This window comes from Solea solea, chromosome 2 (genome assembly GCF_958295425.1).
Source record: "Solea solea chromosome 2, fSolSol10.1, whole genome shotgun sequence".
NCBI lineage: Eukaryota > Metazoa > Chordata > Actinopteri > Pleuronectiformes > Soleidae > Solea > Solea solea.
In genome coordinates, this window is record NC_081135.1 from 22,883,452 (window position 1) to 22,904,423 (window position 20,972).

Here is a 20,972-nt window from a genome sequence, read left to right on the forward strand (position 1 = left end):
AGATACAAAATATCAAAAATCATTACTATGTATTAACTTTTTTAGCACAATTTAGCTCAAAAAAGTACACAAAGTTACCATTTACAGTGTTAGTGTATACTGTAGCAGTACATAGACCAATATATACACACGTTATTACTTTTGTGACGAGGCATGACTGAGTGTTCCAGCACTGATTTTCCACAAGTTTACTTCCACCACTTTCTGGTAACGTTACACAATTATTCTTTAATACCAGGTAAATAATTTCCTTGGTTCTACGAGCAGTTCAGTAAATTTGAATTATTGCCAAGTTAATACTTGTAGTTGTAAGTGAAGTGTATTTTTCTTTTCTTTTTTATTTGTGGCCATGCCTTTCAGGTTTATACTATCAAACTGATGGATGATTTGTTTTGATGTGAAAACTCTAAACGAGCCACCACTTAAATATCCCCTTTAATACATGCAAACCGAATGTAAATGATACACGATGCAGCACAGCCATTCATGTTTAATTTTAAATGTTTTATAGCTTGTCCAACTGACCTGATTAATGCATTTCCCAGTATATTTTAGTCATTGTAGGGAAGTAATTCTGTCCAGGTAGGCTCTTGCAGCCAACGCAACTTCTGATTGCCGCTGATGTTGAGTGTTACACTAATGACTATTATGGATTTCAATTTATCACCTTTGTGCCACTGCATTGCCCCTGCTTGTGCATATCACTGTAATGACTACCCATTGTACTTTATAATACTTTAGCACATTGCTACTAAATGAGGGCTGTCGAGTTAATTTTCAATTTTTTTTCCCCTCTCCACTCAAACAAGACAAAACCTTGGAACCCTTCACATCTCTAATTCAGATTGATTGAATCCACTCATGGCCACAAGGGGCCTCATCTCACTGTAGTTTTCTCTGCTTTTTCTACTACGAGTGCACATTTCATTGCACTGCACACGCTCAGCTGACCGACCTGCAAGTGGCAAGTGTCATTATTGTTTAGCAGGTTTGCCGTTTTATGTGCCGTCTCATTTAGTCCAGTAGCAGTAGGTGACTGTTTAATAGCGCTTTCATGCGGCATGTTGCTGCAGCCACACCAGGTTTCACATGTCTGCTGGACCAGGAGAGCGTAAACTAGTGTTAACATGGGTTGTTTGGATGATTTGCAGGCCTTGGTGCAGTTGTCAGAAGGTTGTGAAAGCCCTTTTTGCTCCTTCAGACCACACAGTCCAGTTTACAGAAGCCTAATTATCTCCCTCCCCACTGTTCACACGCAGTCTTTCCTGGACCATCATGTCCCATTGCACCTGCCTTGAAACACTCAGAACACTGAGGACAATGTTTTATTTACAGGTAAATGTCAGTGTCTTTGGGAAATAGATTCAACGGTTGCTTGATGACCAGCACAGACTCCAGGAAGTTGGTATGTCAATTTTTGTGTTTTTTACACTTTGGTTTTTGAATGAATTTGTATGAAAACAAGTCTTAATGTTATTTAGTAAGATTTGAAGGTGCTGCTAGTTGAAGAGGAATTTCTTCATAATGTGGCAACAGAAAGGTAATACAACATTTACAAACATTGTCATGTAAGCTATTACCTGGATATTATGTTGGATGCAACGTTTATATATTATCTCAACACACTATTGTAATTGTTATTATTACTAAGGCAGAGCTTACATCAGTAGAAAGAGCTTATTTGCCTCCCTATTACAACATTATTCTCACACTCTTACCATGTTGTTTCTCTACTGTAATGCAAGAGTTACCAGCCAATGTTTCATGTGGAACGTGGGATGGTGTCAGTCTTTTCATCGAACCAAACAAGTAACACATTATTTGAGACAATAATTTAGCCATGCTTGCATAAATAATCATTATTCCGTGCAGTACGTTTGATACAGTGTGCATCACAAGTGTTTATGATGCTAGATTATAGGCTGCACTGCTCTTAATACTGTTTTGACGACTTTCAAGAGCTTGATTTCAGTAGCTTTTGAGGATAATGGTTTTGGTAAACAATCATCAGCGGGTTCAGTCTTTTTGTCATCGTTCACTGTCAATCAACGCTGAAGTTGGTGCAGGTTACAAAGCGGTTGCATCGTGCATCTTGATTGTGAACATTTCCCTGTAAGAATGTGTCTCTTCTAGCTCAATGAGCAGCTCAAAATGTTGCAGTTTACACAGAAAAAAAAACAAAAAACAAAGCCACATCCAGGGAAAGAAGTCTGTGATTTAGCATTCCACCTTTTACCCCCTCTGCAGTTCATCAGCCATTCAGGTGCAGTGAATTGACATCTAAAGAAGGCAGGACACTTTCTTCCAGGCCTCCGTTGCTGTGCTTTTGTAAGTGGGACACAGTCTATCCATTATGTTGTGCCAGAGTGGAGAAGTAGGAGGTTGATTTATGTCTGAAACTCTCATGGGTTTCAGTCTCCACTTTCTCACATTTCATATTTCACAAGAAGGAAGAAAATTGAATGAACATCCATTAGTGCCTGCACCCCCACACACCCCAATTCCCCCCGTCATGTTTTAGCATGCTTAATCATGCCAATAATTTCACCTGCATTAAAGCAGATAGAATGGCTCAAGGCCATTATTCTGTGAAATTCTGCGAAATGGTAACAACAGTATCAAGCTTGACTTGAATATTTGGTTTCACCTGTTGGCATTTCTGCTTCTGTTACCTTATGGCGCCTCCACTTCTCTCTCCACAGAGGCAGACAGTCAGGGCGTTTTGGACTGGAGCCCAGCTGTACTGAGGGACCTGCTGAATATGATACCTGTGTGGAGGAGCTCCAGCGTCTTAGCCCGCAGGTTCCCAGGAGAGAGGTGGGCATGAAAGTTGGAGTCCCCCCACCCTTTTGCACACCACACCCTCCCACCATCACAGCTCTTCTTATTGTGCTCCCATTTCTTTTCCCCGTCTTGGTTACCCACATGCGCCCGAGGCTCCTGAGCCCCCTCTTCACTTGTCAGTGAACCTGGCCTGTTTCTTTTCTCTGCTAAATGAGTCCTCTTTAAGATAAAGTGTGATGCGCTGACAGCCTGGACCAAAACAGTGTAAAAGAAACCAAGTTTGACATCTTTTAATTGTGCATCAGAAAGCAGAGATTGTGGTTTCTCGGACTGCTCTCAGATCACGCTTCTGATATGGTAATTTGCTCAAGTGAAGGATGTGATGAAAGTGGTGGTGTTGATAGTTTCGCAGTAGACGTCCCTGGAGTCCACTCTGCTGGTTCCTGTCTCTCTTAATCATGGCATGATTTGTCACGAAGTGCAGACTTGAATTGTATTTGTTTCGGTAAATCACCTTCAGTGTCAGCAAAAATAAAAATAGCAGCAGCAGCAACCGCAGACTTTTTTGTTTTTTTTTACTTCTGACAGAATAAGTTGTCACACAGGAAACTGCCCCAACTGTTCAGTCAGATTTAAAACAAATGGCAGATGTCCATGAAATAGGTTCTTCAAGTGCCAGATTTTCTTTTCTTACATTTATGGCCATTGATTTCCATCTGTGAACAACCAGAGCCTGTGGTTGTGATTACATCCGTCTGCTAAATGATTTGGGATCACTGTGCACTTCAAATGAAGCGTGCATTAAGTCACATTTCTATTCAGACGACACCAAAATAGATCAGTTAGTGTTCGTAAAGCACTGGATTTTGTTATCGTGATTGACAGTCGTGACCAGTGCATGAGGAGACATTATTAGTTTTGCTCCTATACTTATATTATTATAGAAATACTTATTTCCTTTATTGCGACCTGATAAAGATTATGTAGCTTATTGAAAGAAATGAAATGTAACACAACCCTCTTGTTTGCTTCTCTCGTGTCTTTTTAATTAATTTGAACAAATGCAAATGACCCAATGCCTTTTGGGTAATCATACGACATACGGTATAATCATCATTGAAGGGAAACCTGCTGTGGCATTTGGTTTTCATTGACTCCATGTGCTGCACTAAAATATGACATAACAAGCGCTCGGAATTTGAGCTGTTTGTCAAAAATCCGCGGAGGACTAATTTTCAATTTGTACTTTAATAAAAATGAGCTGTGAGTAATTACTGGGTGGAAGAATGGGAAACATTCATTTGTCAATGTTCCGCACAGCATGAAGGATTTGATTGTGTAGTTATTTCTGTAAAAGAACTCAACAGAAAACATCAGCAGTGGGCTTTAGTGCACATGTTGATCTGCACATGAATGACCTCCTTGAGAGAGCTGGGTTTTCTTAAGACTGACTTTTCTTGTACTGCAGGCCCTGCCTGCGTATTAATCTCCTAAATGAGGCATGCTGTGTGGAGTTGGATGAACATTTGCTTTTCTAGATGTAGTTTTCTTATTAAAACCATCCCATTAGGCTGTAATTGGTGCTATCTGAGGCCGGGACAGAGGCGTATGGGGAGGGGAGCGAGATGTCAGACTGAGATGATATCATGGCTGAGGAGACAGGAAGCCTCTGTTTAATCTTGTCAGGTTAGAGATCGGAGCTGCGATCAAGTCGACTGCGCTGCCAACGGAACTCTGCTTCTGCACTGTAGCTCATACTGGGAATGTACACACTGAACTGCTGTGAACTGCACGGCACTTATCTTTGATGTTTGCACAGGGGCCGGGATTTCACCTGGCTGTTTACACATTTGGATCGCTTTCAACTAAAGTGAGCCCAGTGATATGATAACTGTATACAATGTGCATAAGAAAGGATCAGTGGCCAGTTTATGTCAAAACTTTTGGGAACAAGGGAGAGGTTTTGTAAAAACCAAAAAAAAAGAAAAAAGAATCATCAGTAGAAGCTAAACATGTGACGACAGGTTGTTTCTCCGTTGAGTTTATGGGAACCAAAGTCCAATCAGATCATGTGCAGTGTGATGTTTTAAGTGATTAAACTATTATGTGGCTGCAGGGGAAACAAACAGAGAACATGATCCTTTTATTACAAAATGATTGAAGTAATAATTGTAGACGACGGGGATATGAAGACCTCTAAGGAGGAGTGATTCTTTTATTTTTTTCCTCATTTCCACTGAGGACAAAATTATCATCAGTAGCAAAGACCGCCCAGTTGAATTAAACAAATCCACATGAAGTGTATTTTTACTATACTAACACAGTAACAGATATGTTAGATATGTTGGAGTGTGTGTGTGTGTGTGTGTGTGTGTGTGTGTGTGTGTGTAACGTACATCAGAATGAGAGAAGCTCAGTAAACCTTAACCGTACACAAGAATTAGGGTGACAGTCAAAGGACTGCTATTACATTACACACATGTCACTCACAATATGATAACAAAACACTCCAGGACCCCAGTTTGAAACACAGCAAAGCCCTCACAGTGTTTTTTCCCCATCTGAAACCAAGCTTACTAAGTAAATAGGAATGCTGCACACAGACGCACACTGACATTTGCCAGATGCTCAGTGCTAATTAGGGCCAAGTATTCCCCCTTGGATGGAGTGTGTGAGAAATCATAAGTGCACCGCTGGCCGACCTGTAAGACCTGACTGCTGCAGGGTTCTGTGTTTGTACTCTGCACGTAACAAACTCTGGATTGTTGTTGTTACACAGCAGAAAAATATTTTTTCAGTCCTTAGTACAGTGATGCAGCCAGAATCCATGTCTGGTTCATTTAGAGCCCAAATAAGTGTCGTTAGTTTGCAGTGGTTTTTTTTGCTTTGTGACCATCATTGCTAAATCCTCTTAATCCCAAGATAGCTGCATGAACAGTGTCACTTTGCCTCTTGACTGTCATATATAATACTTACTTCTTGCAGTTCAGCACTGGTTGTGTGGGTGAGCCGAAGCTGAATGCTTTCACCTAGTTGCTATTTTCCACCAGCGAGCAGTTTGCCATTACCACATTATCCTGTTCAGGTATGACATTCATCATTTGTCATCTATACTCTAGAGGTGGTCATACTACCTACAAACTCCAAATAGATTCTACCCATATCCAAAGAAGCGCTCCTCCCTCCAGCATAATAACCCACTCTTCAAACCCTCCTCCACCTCCAACATGGCTGTGGTGGTGGCACACTAGGCAGGAAGTGAAAGGAGACCTGGGAGATGCAGCCACCCACAGACCCACCCACACCACACCACCTCACCCTTCTTCACCTTGCTCTCCCAGGCTGCACCGTGGCTCTGTGTCCTGGCTCCTGTCCAGGTTCTGGTGCTGTTAGGGTCACGGTCTGTGTCTGACCCCGGGCCTGCATTTTGGATGTTGTTATTATTAGTGCTCCGTGCCCTTAGGGCATGCAGTCCCTAAAGCTGGGGGAACTGCTGGGCTCTGGAGAGGCTCCGGACCTGGAGAACAGCTGTGTGGGTTAGAGGCTGCTGGGGCCCCCACGGTCCCCAGAGAGAACCGCTGCACTAGTCCGCCAGGAGGTACAACCGGGGTTTTTTTTATAGAACCTCATTGTGCTCGGCAGGGCCGTGTTACTGGATACACTTTGTATTGTAAAGTGGGCAAACACCATCGGAGGAGGCTTGTAAGACAACGTTATCCACAATATAGGCTACGACCTGAAAAAAAACATGCACAGAGTTGTGTTGCAGAATAGTTTCCTGGGACCTGTTCTGCTGCAGATGTGTCTATTTTTAAAAGTAAATTAAAAACAATATCAATCTATATCAATAATTATTTCCATTAATAATTATCTCACAGTGAATTCACATTATATACAGTAATGATGCAGAATTATGGGGATCAACATGTCTCATTTGAAAGTCATTTGCAACAATTCAAATATTCAGTTACAAAAGTTAATTGCTAGGGTTTTTTTATATATATATATAATCAAACAGTTGGTTTGTGATATTTATAGAATAAAATCAAGCTCTTTAAAAAAAAATTCAGCTTCTTAAATGAGATTTTTTTTTCCTGGTTTCTTTGCTCCATGTAACAAAGAAATAATTAAAATGGAATAATTTTATTTATGATAATTTAGGAACATATTTTATGCACCCAGCAACTAATGGCTTACTTGAGAAAACAGTCAACAGATTATTGATTATGAAATAATTGTGGGTTGCAACGTTTGTAATTTTTTATATAATATTGTAACAGGTGCTCATGTCGGTTAGATTTTTAAAATTGATTCATCTATACCTTTCTCCAGTGTGTTGGTCAGACATGTCGCAGACTTCCATTGCTGTGTGAATGAATTACAGCCACAGATGGACAAAGGATATTTTTAAAGCCTCCCTCACCCTCTTCTACCATCTTAATTCTGCCCATTCTAGGCATTTGTGGAGGAGGGGTATTCTAACTGTGTAAATAGCTCTGGAAATTGCTTGTGGCCTTTGACTGTCTGTGTAATTGCAAGCCTCTTGCCGTATTTTGCTTGGCAGTCTGAGAGGTTAACCCCTGAGGGCTGGAGGCCTGAAGCTCTCCTCCTGACTGGCAGAGGGCTTCTCAAAACCCCACTTGTTCTGCCCCCCAGCCTGGACAACTCTAAGCCGCCGCTGATCCTCTTCTAGATGAGAGGGCGAGTAGGAGGTTGTTGCATTCAACCGTGGCTGAGGCTTAGCAGGTTAAAGCCTGTGGTAGAGTGTCACAGACCCTCACAGACAGACACATCGTGCCCAGGCTGCCTTGTTGCACCTGGGCAATCAGTAGCACTTTGTCACCTTAGCAATGGGGCACGAGCCACGAGCACTAAGGTCAGGTTGTAGACATAATCAGATTAAATGCAGGCTGCAGCAGCATTTAGGTTTATCCTTATAACTATTTCCCGTGTTCCTATGAAACAGTATGATTATGGATAGACTTAGTTTTGTTGCAATCATGTCCATTTAGCAATGTATAATGTTATTGGTAAATTTAAAAAAAACAAGCAACAAAGCCGCAACATGCATTCAGCAGCACGAAAAATAAATTTTTGAGTATTAAAATATGTCTGGAAATAATTTAATATCAAACAGATTTGATCTTGATTCTGCATTTTGAAGCATTTCTCTTCCATGACACTGTTTATTTTGAACGTCTTCCTCTCTGAAGCGTCCGGGGGGTCAGGCTGGGTATTCGTGCAGTGGGTGACGTCTTAGCTGTCGGCTGTGATGGATGATGTAGCTGTATGAAATGGTCTGTAGAGGATGCAGCCTCTGTGAGTCACAGCAGAAACTCTAGCGCAAGTAAAAAATATGTGTAGTTTCCTCCTTGGATTCCCACATTGTTCTCAGCCAGCTCTGCTCTCCCCAGGCCTTGAGCGTGAGTCTCTGTACACGCCAGTCAAAAGCGACACACAGGCAGAGAAGAAATAGCGAGGCACAAAAGGTCTTTATGTAATGCTGTCATGTTGCATTGATTTTCTTCCCCATATATTTGACAGACAACATAAAATCGTTGCCTTGTGTCAAGTCACGCTGGGCCTCGACGTTAGCGTCGGCTCTCCCAGTATCACTCAATATGAAATGTTTCTTGGACAAAACATTTGGCGGAGACGTTGACTGTGAGGAATTTGTTTGTGTGAACTCTCAACATGTTTGTTGCTTTTACACAGAGAAACACATAAAAAAAAAAAAAATGTTTTCAGAGTTAGTTTTGTGATTACACCATGTGTGTGCTGTATCCAAGGCCTGTTTTATCAGCGAGGCAGTGGATCAAAGGTTTCAAGGTCCTGACTGAGACTGGGGTGCTGGTTTGTGTCCGGGTTTTTTTTTTTTTAAGGCGGCGGATCAGCAGCTGTGTAATCAGACCTGGCTGTGACCCTACCTGTCCGGACGTTCCTCCACACCCTCCATCATGTCCATGTGTCATGCATGCGCTGATGAGCGGCTGGTCGTGTGCAACCTCTGAGCTTTTCTGACCCGCAGTCTGATTTAGTGAGGCTATTCCACAACTGCAGACACTGTCGGAGCAAGTAGGGGGATACAGTAGATTATTCAATACGTCTTCATTTTAAGTCCCACTGATTTACTGTGGAGCTGTGGCCACTCAGGCTCTGCAATCAATAAATGCCTAATTATCATCATAAACACACAGCTGAAGTACTTACCTGTGCATTTCCATTTCTGTCTAATACTGTAAAGCAGTGATTCCCAATGTGTGGGCCGCAGACTCCTGGTGGGCCATAAGGGGACTGCAGTTCAAGAGGTCTTAAAGCTAAACAAATAAGGTTTTTAATTTTCAGTTTTGCAATTAAGCTTCTAATAACTGTAAAATATTCATGACTAGTTAAAGTTAATTGAACTTGCTGTTACACTTTTCACAAAAGTCAATTCATCCAACAAAATCAGGAGCAACGTCATTAAGCTGATGTATAGTAAACAAAGATATTTACTCTACTTTTTCAAGGCAAACAGTTTCCTAGAAAAATAAATAAGGGTATTGTTAGAAATGATTTTGGGACGCAGTCGTCTTAAGTTTGGGAATGGCTGCTGTAAAGTATCTCAGAACTTATTCCGTCACTTCCGACTCTCTGGGCTGAATGTGGCACAATGGAAGAAGCAGCCAGTGTCAGACATGTGGATGCTCGGTGGTCTCTGTTGAGAACACTAAGCTCTGTATTTGCACTCCTCTTGCTGAGGATAACAGCCTCTCCAGCCCAGGTTAGGAGTGGGGCTCCCTGCAGCTGCTGTCTCTGAGGCTGATTAGTGTGGTGATGAGCGAATGAGGGCCAGGGGAGACGCACACACACGCACACACATACACACACACACACACACACACACACACACTGGAAGGGTTAAGCAGCCGGTTAGGGAGGAGACCTGCTCTGTGTCCAGGATGTTGAGTGCTACAGCACGATGGTGTGCTGTTACACTGCATGAGGCCTCGGCTCCACTTGGATTCTGATTGGGTCTGTAAGATCACAGCCACCCGCCTCCCCTCTCTCCCTCTCTCTCTCCCTCTGCCAGTCCCCCTTCTCCTCCCTGAGGGTTTCTCTCTCCACATCCTCCCTGCTGATTATCACCACTGCCAGAGCTGACTCCTGCACTCCAGCTGCTGTCCACACTCTGGCTCTGGGGCTAATTTAACCAGGCTGCATGAAGGGAGAAAACTTTCTCACACAGACCTCAGAGAAGCTGAGCTGCCACACAGCAAAACTCGTCCCAGGCTTCAGCTTCTTTTCTTCCATCAACCACCGCTGCTGCTGCTGCTGCTGCTGCTGCTGCTCACTACAAAATGAGCCACGCTCACTGCTAACAGTACACCACATGCTTTTTCGCCAGGTTTTCCCTTGTGGGTCATTTTAACAATATCCAGAGCTACGAATATTCAGACCAAGATCACAGTCCTCTTTCAGTGCAAAACAGACAGCAGTGATTTCCTTGTCCACTACCATGTGTTGATCTCTGCAGGTGTTTCCTCTGAGCAAAGCCACGGTATGAGTTCAGCCTTCCCTGTCCAAAGATTGACTCTCCACAGTCTTTTTCAATGTGAAACTTAAACCTATATAGGTCTTAATATAGAACACACATACAATATATATAAGAGCTACTGTATATTTAGCACAATGTGCATTTACATCACTATATAATCAGGAATAACAAAGGTAAAAATGATTTTTGAGTTGGAAGGATTGCAGTCGTGACAGCTCCTTTCTTCAAGACAGTTGACGGAGGCTCAGAAGTTAGTCTCAGTTTCTCCACAGATTGCTGTTTCATTTTAATTGAGTATTTCAACTTATTGTTATTTGATAAAAGCAAGGGCTGAATAATTCGCCATAATACGCAGCCTGAGCCCGTGAGGCAGAAAATCATAGTCATTGACCAGTCGAACAAGTGACTTTGGAGCAGCACAAAAGAGGTGGTTCACAAAGAAGACAGGAATCAAACACAGGAGGTAAAAAAAAAAGGGCAATTTGAAATGCAGCTTGACAAAAGTTTTATTTACACTAAGACTTGATTATCAAAATCTATATTTTTTTTATCTAAAGATACAGTTTATGTTGTTCATGGAAAAAGCTGTGGTCTAAAGTTGTGTTGAATTCTGAGTGACAGTCAACAATTTAAACAATATGCACACCATAAACATTAGGTCTGTATCCCATGCCCTGGCATATATCCATAAGCCACTTGGACGCATGCCAGCAGCTCTGGAAGTATAAGGCCTTGTCTTACTTGTGAGTCAGTGCGCCAAAGCAACATTATATGAGCGTTGATGGGGAGAATCCTCTCTCATCCCCACAGGGCTCCGATGTCTCTCTTCCGGGCCGTTTTGGGTCACACGATTGGACAGAGAGGGCAAGACGCTGCAGCACAGTCCCTGTGCCTCCCCCCCCCCAGACCCGCCATGTAAAATGGAAGCATTGTGACAATACAGACCTGCTCTCATCTTCATGTACACTTTATTTTTTCTCCTCCTTGCAGTACATAATGACCCCAGACTATGTGACGACAGGCATTGTGTCCGACAAGCCAGACGACAGAAATTAAAGACGAGGCTCTGGTTCAGTGGCTGCTGCAGGTCTTTTTCTGCTGTGTGGTGTCACCGGGTCCAGAGACATTTAAGGAAAGAGTGTGGGTACAGGACTGTGTGTGTGTGTGTGTGTCTGCTGTAATACTTATTAAATCATCTCTCACATCTTCGCTCCGTGTGTGTGTGTGGCCTCTGCTGTAAACGTTGAAGCCAGGTGGTAACAATTGATTAAATCATATTTCTGCCCCGAGCAAGAATTCAATTACGACCTGTAATCTGATGCATTCCTTTGTTCACTTGTGCAACTGTGTAAATTATGCTATACCTATAATGCTTTTCCCCCTGCATTTATATCATTTCAGACATGCTAGGAGGTGTTCGGTGGTGTGCACGTGTTACACATATGAAAGGATTTCACTATGAGGAGTGTAATGCAATCAGAATATGCATTTTCTCAACAGGTGCAGGGTTATGCATGAGTAAACGCTGTTGGGCTGCAGAGAGAAAACACCAAGCGTCCTTTTTATTTCGAGATTTAAATGTTTGATGTAAACTGTCCAGGAAAGAATAGCTCATCATTAATGTTTTTCTTTTCCCTCCACAGAAGTTTCCCTCCATCAGTCTTTGCAGTGAACAATGTGGTCACACTACACCTGGCAGGTATTTAATCTCTTCTAGTCACTTTATCTGGGAATCCCCCTATTTTTCAAATATGATGTGCAATTTAGAAATCAAACACCACAACACTGATCGCTGGCAGACCACTTAGAAAAAAGTAGAAGATCCCCCCTTTTTTCCTCTATTTAACTAAAATGGATGGAGAACTCGCAGAGTGAACACACAGCCCACTGTTCACGTCGAGACGAGTCCTGAAACATTCCCACTAAGACAGACAGATGTTGTCCTGACAAAAAGATGACTAATGTTTAAGTTGCTACACGAGTACAAAGTACAGATAAACATGTATACATTGGTTAATACTAGATACAGAGTCCTATGAGAAAATACCTCGTCTTTTACGTATTTATTCTGGTACTGTAGTATATTATAACTCTCATTTCTATTCCGGGAAATCATTTGCCTGCTGTAAGAGTTTGAATTTGGTACTTGCCTTGTTGCTCCTTCTGCAAACTCAGTCTGACCAAAGACAGATAACATCTCAGGTCTCAGAAGCCAATTAAAAACAAATTAACTGTAATTTTGTGTTGTCTACTATTTTTCCGTGTTTATTTGGTGCAATGTTTCTTGGAAACTCCCACCTTATAATTGCACCACATGCTTATTTTTGTCTTTTTTTTTTTTTTTACCAGTCTTTACCAGCCTTTTCACTGGTCTGCAAAATGCTACAGATGCTATCAACGATAATTTTAGCGTGGCCGTGTTTCTGCCGTACACACAGACGCGCACACACACCGACAATGATCTTGTGCATGTATAAATAATTCACATAGGTCAAGCTTTGATCCCCTTATACAGCCTCGCGTTTTGCCAGTAGCGGCAGGAAAACCAGTAGATTGAAAATGAGGAATGCATCAAGGGGTGTGCTGTTTACTTGTAGCTCAGGCAGCTGGTTAGCCAGCCCTCTGCCATTTTACGCCCCCCTCCCTCACTTTTCAATTCCAGCCAGACCCCAGGCTTGGCTACTAACTGGGGGCTGGAATATAGTGCACTGGGGATCAATGCAGCCCTGAGTGAAATGTCAACTGTGGCCCTGCGATGTGTCAGGCTGTGAGGGAGTTGTAATGGCTATTGATCCACTGTGCGCTTAATGCAGAGCGGCCCCGCCACATTGTGAGGCAGCTGCAGCAGAAAAAAAGATATATGTATGAGATGAGCTAAAACTGAGAAAATAGAAAAGAAAGAGCCCACAGTTTTGTCCCCCTCCTTCCATCCCTCCCTCTCTGGCTGCAGATTGATCTTCCTCTTCCTGCTGATTTCAGCTGGGGTCTGTCATTATCTTACTCTGTCATTAGGGGCTCCATTGACAGCCTTGGCTTGTCTGTGTCACTCTATTGAGACAGCAACACTTTTCCCATGCAGCGTTCCCTACATTTATTAAAATCCGTGACAGCCATGTCTTAGCTTTTTCCATAGATGGCTGAGCTCGAGGCAGCGGTGCTGCAGCATAATTGGAACATGAGGCTCTCCGTCCCTGGCTAGTAATATCAGTGAGGTCAGACTGGTTTATATCAGGCTGCGCGCTGTAAAGAACACAAAGTCACATCACCTGTATCTGAGGGTCAGTGCAGTAGTTTGTGCTCCTGTAGGGCCGACCCCACATTTAAACCTGCATCTGCGAATCAGCTGCATGATCAGGAGTGCTCACACTGTCACTGATAGGGATGAAAAGAAATAACAATAATAATAATATTTCCAAAGTATGAGGTACAGGACTCGAGAATGAGAAGAATCAAAGAGGGAAAAGAGCTGTATTTTTCCTTTTTGCTCAAGGCTTGTTTTTGTGAGAACAGGGAAATGTTTTCTCACCATTAGATTTTATGTAAGATGCACAAAAGACCATTTGTGTCCTATAGAAAAAAATGTGTTTTGCCAGATCAATAATGTCTCTGTATTAAGCTTATTAAGTAAATTCAACCGTAGATTGAATGGATGTGTCCCGGCAGACAAAGTTAGCGCTTCTGTTTTTTAGCAACTAAACTCTGTGTTCACTTTATTCTGCAGCACTGACAGCAACACGACAACAAAACTAAAATATGCTCCAAAAATATCATGACACCTCAAGGTTATCCCAGACAATTCCTATGCTAGTGCCAGATTTGTTAGCTGTGTGAAAAAAATGTAGATGTCACATTCTGTGTCAGCATTTTAGCATTTCATGTCATGTTGTCTTTTTTTTTTATTAAAGGCAATTAAAGGTCATAATTTGAGGTTTGAAGTAAAGATGGATGGGCCTTACTTTATAAAAATGAAGTGAACCCAATCATTTTACATTGTCCCAGTGATTTTATTTGTGCCATGACCGCCATACATTTAGATTTTAAATCAATCATTTTAAAGGGTTTAATTAGATATAGAGATAATTTCATTTAGGAATCAATTACATTGAATTGCCAAAAAATTAAAAACAAATACATCCAGAGGCTTTATTGTTTGTACAATGAACATGGAATGCTTTAAGTAAGTAAGTGAGATGATGATGAAAAATTAGAAGGTTTTCAAAACATTAAAATGTTATTTTATACATCAAGTACAAAAGGAGGGATAACTGGTACGTGCCACTGTTTGTGAAATCAAAAATCTTCCTGTGTGTTTTCTTTATTCTTTCCTTGACTTCACCACACTGTTCCTCTGATCTTTCAAAATAAAACGTCACTTAGTTTGTCAAATAATCAAAGGTAGTGTCAACAACCTTTTCACAGTGCCACAAAATTACACATTAGGGTAAAGTGGAGTTAGTCATGGCCACATACAGGACATTACATCAGTCAAACCAAAAACTTCAAAAACAACAAGATTCTTTTTCAAAATCCATCCCCTAAACGTCCAATAAACCTTCCTCCCCTCACCAAGAAAAGGAATCACGGCCCTCCCCTTGATAATTTACTCTTCTCTTGTCCATGGCAAAAAAATAAATATAAAAATAAATTTACACTCAGACATCACAGCAGCTGCAACTTCAAAGGGAGAGATTAAGAAAAAGCCATATTTGGTTCTGTCTCTGTGACTAAACAGCCTCAAATACACCAGATATCAACGTGAAACAAACTGGAGACAGTAAATGAAAAAGGCTGCAAGAATCAGCCCAAACAGTTTAATTCTCACTGTCTTTATATGCACTACACCCCCAAATTTGTGATCACATGATTATTGTTTTTGTTGAAATGTTCTGCTCCCGCACTATCACTGTAGGCTCTCGACAACTTGAAAACATTTCTGGAGGCTTCCGAGAAGTGCACAGTGGGGTGCACTGAATTGAGATTGGTGGTTTGTGTGTGTGTGTGTGTGTGTGTGTGTGTGTGTGTGTGTGTGTGTGTGTGTGTGTGTGTGTGTGTGTGTGTGTGTGTGTGTGTGCGCTCTACACTGAAGCAATGCTGAATGTTGGCTGCTGGTGGAACCAAGAATCTTCTTCATGTTACAGGTGGCACAATCAGACAGGACCAGGGGGTCTCCAGCTTTCTTGGCCCATGTTACACGCGATGGAAGTTACTGGGGGGGGGTTTGGGGTGAAGCTGATGACATGATGTCTGACGGGGAGTCATAATTCCGTGTGTGATGCACACATGTATTTGAGCTGCACAGCTGTAATATTGTTCGCCTGGTCTGGAAAAGATTTATTCCAGATTGCAGAGCCTCTGGGGTCAATGGCCGTGGCCTTATACATGTGGGAGGTTTGTGCTCGTTCTTTATGGAGGAGGTTGAGGCTGTGATGGAACTACGTACCAGGATTTGTTTTTGGTAGAGCAGAAGAATGGGAAAAAAACAAATCTTTGAGTGAAAAAGGTTTATTGTTTAACTTTTATTAAAACAATTTCCCTCCATGCAAATATAAACACAAATTCACACATTCTTGTACAGCATCATTATTCACATTCACCAGAAATGCAACTAAACTAAATACCTAACCCCTAACTTAAACCCAATTCTAATCCTAACCCTAAAATTAATGTTCTTTCAAGTTGTGAATTCGTCCTCACATCCTACGTTAATTACATCTTTACCATACTACAAATATATCAATGAGAGAAATAAGAAAATGGACACAAAGGAGAAAAAAGAAAAACATACATTCACCTCTTCCAGTGTAACAGAAGGCCGTCTTTCCAGATGAATATCCGTTTGAAATGGCAATCCATCTGAATCTATATTTCCCATACAGTTCACATCTTTATTTTGCTGCGGTGAGAAAAGGGTTTTAATGATGTTTTTCCTCAAACCACAGGAAAACAGAGCGTGTCAATTATTTCGCATTCGCTCGAATTTCTGTCTCCACCAAAGTTTAAAACAAAAAACTATGGCTCGTTCCTGTCTGACAGGAAGGAGCTATTTTTCCACAGAGAGATAAGAAATGTTTAATCCAACACCCACTGTGAGAGGAAAAACTAATGCATATCTCACTATCTCGCCTGTCTCCCAGCGAGATGGAATTGAAATTTTAATGCATTTTAGACTTTTTCCTGTCAAATGGAGACGCTGATAGACACGGCCATGTCATACTTACAGTATGAACCTGAACAGCCATGGTTTAATGCACTCTACAATACTGCCATCTCCAACTTCTTTGGAACAAAACATGCTCTTGAACATAAAGGAAAGGCAAAGAACAAAATTATTCCTCAGGCTTTCTATCAAGCTTCTGCATTCATAGCAAAGTCTAAAGGGCATGTCAATCCTCCTGCCTCAGAGAGAGGTAATTATCCTTTTCCTGTCAGAGAACAACAAATGATAGCCAACTATGGGGGTGCATTTTCAGGAGCTGAAATTTGTCAATAGGAAGGAGAAGGAGGTTTAATTTTCTGGCAGCTGCGTAACTACTCTTATCATGTTTTTTTTTTTTTCCCTTTTTGTCATTTGGTGCATGTTTCTTTCTTTCACATGAGCTTACAAGGGGTAGTGCTGTTTGTTTATGTCTGTGTGCCTCTGAGGGTGTATTTATGTGCCCTGCATTACCATACCTATTTATAGTCCCACACTTTCTTACAGTCACCTTTTTTTTTTTTTTGCTGTTGTGACCATTTCACAGATTATATATTGTCCAAGTAATTTCCCTTTCAGCATCTGTGTTTTTTTTTTACCTTTCAGAGAAAGCCGTGAATGGAGGGAAAATTATCACAATTACTCATATAATTGAGCCGTCTTTGTAGCAAGTGCAGCTTCAGTAGCTCTTTTTTTCCATCAGCCAAAATGGTTTCATTATATGGGTTTTTCATATTCCCTGACACGGGGCTCTGCTGAGGGCCTGGCGCGTGGATGAGATGCAGGATGAACAGAGCGAATCATTAAGGTCACAGTAGGAATAATTATCCCAGCTATGGAAAGAGCATCTACAGCCTTTTTTTTTTTGTCTCCCCCGGCACAAATGCAATGTCCACGGCTTTTAGTCACAAAGAACTTTGTTACAAATGGAGCTTCCACCTTCTACTTATACAAAGGAGAGAGGGGGAGAGCAAGACTTGTATCAACATGACAATTTTCCATCATTAAGACTAATGACAGGCACAGACTGTGGGGATCAAGGGGAGCACAATAAAGAGAGGTGCATTCAGGTGTTGGCTGAGTGCTGACCTCCTTCCTGTCTTTGTTGGAGACTTAACTCTTAACAAAAACTAAAAAGGGATTTCAGACTGAAGGCGCAGTACAGCAGCTGAACGTCAAGCAGCCCCAGCTCTCCAAATTTACATGTTCTCTATTTGCAGGGAAATTAATTCAATTAGGCCTGCTTGCAAAAAAATGTTTAATGAGTTGTTTCACTGTTGGTGAAATACTGCAAATCCACAGAGTTTTATTAGCACAAGCTCTCTCACACCCAAAAATCTATTAAAAATCATTCCATGCTCAGATGCTCCTCACTTAACAGGTGGGATATACTGCAACACGTGCCAAGTATGAAGCTTTAATGTGACACTATAGTTTCTTTTACAGTTTAGCGGAATTAAGTAAAAGCCATATTTTCCCCTCTCTCCCCAGCCTTCACTCAGGTAATTGGTCATTTTGCAGCCAATTTCAGGCAGGTTGGATGCTTGCTGCCATGGCCTGACCCCTGCTGCTGCAGTAATGGGGACAGCGTTTCTACCAGTTCGCTGGGGACTTTGCCACACTGTAACCCCAGCTCTCTGATGAGAGAGCTGCTGTGAACACTGGAAAAGAAGTTGGAAAAAAAAAAGACTTCTGGACTCTGCAATGACCAGCACCCTGACCCTAACCCTGTAACACACATGGATTCCCTATTTTTACTCACATGAATGCTGGGATTTTTAATAATAATTTCATTTCATTTAATAAATGAAAATTAGTAAAAGTCTTCAGAGCAACAAGTCATGTCCAAGTCCAAGTAGAAGTAAATCCTCAGGTTCTTCATCAGCATCTAAAAACAAACAAAAACATACTTTACATTCTTGAAAAAAAACCAATTCATGATTAACCTTTTAATATGTAAGGACAGAAATTATAGATATTTTGCTTGTTAATATAATGACTTTTTTCTGGTGTTTAGTGTATATAATAAAAAAATGTGTTTAATATATATATATATGTATATATATATATATATATATATATATATATATATATATATATATATATAATATGAAATAAATGTAATGGTGATCCTCCTGTAAATGGACTGTCCCAATTACAAATATTTGAAATGGGATTTAAAAGACTTAACACAGACTTAAACAAATGTTATTCATTCTTTTATATATTCACAAACACCTATTTAATGATGGTCATTTGAGAAACAAATTTCTTTTTAATTTAGAAATCAAATAATCTGGATTCATTTGGCCTTTAAATTGGAAAAAATAATAACAAATTATACAGACAGGTTTTAAAGTGATCATAACTCAAAAACAAACTTTGCATGTTTTCTTTAAATACACGAGGTTTTTGTGACAATAAATGTGCTTTAGACAGTTTGACATTTTCTAAAAACCAAGGAAAAACTTAATTTTATCTCTGTATATATCCTCTTGGCCCTTATGATAACACAATCAATTAACCAGTGCTGCAATCTCGTTTCTCGGCGATTGTGATTCATTTTTTTTTGTTTACATCTAAAACCAGTAAACAAAATCAATCCACGTTTTGATGCCACGCTGCACACGAAATGCAGACACTGAGTCGAGTTAATTGTAGTGGACCTGTTTGCGTCCACTGACGCCGCGAAATTACAGGATGGCAGCGAGCAGCAACAGCAGACAGGAAGCAGAACAAAAGGCAATTTCGCTTGTTTGTTTCACTGCCTTCAAAACGTGAAATGCAACCTTCAGTGTGACATTCCCGCTCAACTCACGGGGCCAAATTAAGTTTGCATTTGAAGCTGATGTTATGTGACAACAACGATGTGCAAATGAGAAAAGGATGAGTATTAATCTATATAAAACATGTGTGTGAGAATAATTCATTTTCACTTTGTGATCTAATTGCATTTGCAGTAATGACGCAGGGCATGTGATGTGAGGCGAAATTACAATGTGTGCAATTAAATAAAAAAAACATGAATTTCAGATTTTTCCCCAACAGTAATTATTATTTTTTTTATTTATTTACAAATAAAGTAAAATAGCAAAGCAGATTCGGTGATTTAATTAAAATCACTTGCAGTGGTTAAAAACCATCAGAAATGACATGAAGGCCCAAAATTTAATCTGCAAAATGCAAAAGAAAATTAAAACTCACAGTTGAAAATGACAAGAATTAAATACATGATCACGTGCACAGTGACACACACACACGCGCACACACACACACACGCACACACACGCACACACACACACACTAACCTTAACCTAACCACATTCACATTCCCCAAACCTCGGAAATTAGGTTCTGCCTCACTAGGGCCAGGTTTTGGTCTCCATGACGACTACTGGTCCTGACAAGGTCAGTGTTTGCAGGCCAGAAAAGGTCCCAAAGAGACAACAAACACAATAACACACACACACACACACACATATTTGGGGGCTGTGTAAAAATTGTGGGGTTGGCACCTGTGGTTGAGCAGGACTTTGTGTTGCCGGACCAAAATGAAGTCTGTGACATCTTGTCCCGTTTTAACACACACACACACACACGCACACACACACGCTCTCACCCTCAGGTGAAGAGCAGCAGGTGTTAAAACACCCTCAGCCACAGAGCTACTCACTCCTAATGAGTCCTGCCTCATCCATGTATGGAGAACTTCCATCTTTTTGCTGCTGCTGCATCAGTATCCGGTTCATGTGCTGCCACACAGCAGTCACACACTTACAATGAAGGGTTAGTGTCACAACCCCGCTCATGTCAATGACACAGGAATTCCTTTAAAATAATCATTTCATCCTTAAGGTGTGTAAATTACTGATTGCGTAAAAATAAAAAAATAAATAAAAAAAGGGGGCAGCAGGAGTTAATTATATCTACTTCAACAACAAAAAAAAGTATATTATTAATTATTTGAGTATTCTCGTATTTTCTTTCCCTTCTCTGCAAAGTCTGCCCCTTTCCTCTTAATGGTTTTGCTCGCAGCCGCGTTTCAGTTTGTAGATACTATAATCGTGGGAAAATAATGACAGTTATCAGTCGCACCCACCAAGTACCCATAAAAAACTGTCCTCTGTTCTGGAAGATGATAATTATTGGTTGTACCACCATTATCATTGTCGTTGTTGATAGAGGAAATCTTGAAGCATTTTTCGAAAGTAATTCCAGAGAAATCACTTCAAATTGGCCTATTTTTTTCCCTTTTTGAGGGGGGCAAGGGACCAGCTTGCGTTATAGCCTAATATTTTCACAGAAATCTTTAAATCCAGGCTGTGGCTGCCGCCTGCACATGGCACACACTGTGGCACGTGCAGGCGCTGTGATGTCAAAGTCTCAATTTTGGATATATCACATTTTTCCAACGTGCTATCGTTTCTGTTTTTGAGATCAAGTATGCAATTACTCTGA

General features: G+C 41.0%; 1 long non-coding RNA gene across 1 annotated transcript; it reads left to right on the forward strand.

Annotated features, from left to right (window-relative positions):
* The first annotated feature begins 1,944 nt into the window (after positions 1–1,944).
* On the forward strand, positions 1,945–12,081 carry LOC131455505 (uncharacterized). Its single transcript, XR_009239806.1, has 3 exons — positions 1,945–2,328; positions 2,703–2,817; positions 11,965–12,081. It is a non-coding gene; the product is annotated as an uncharacterized LOC131455505 (long non-coding RNA).
* The last annotated feature ends 8,891 nt before the right edge of the window (positions 12,082–20,972 follow it).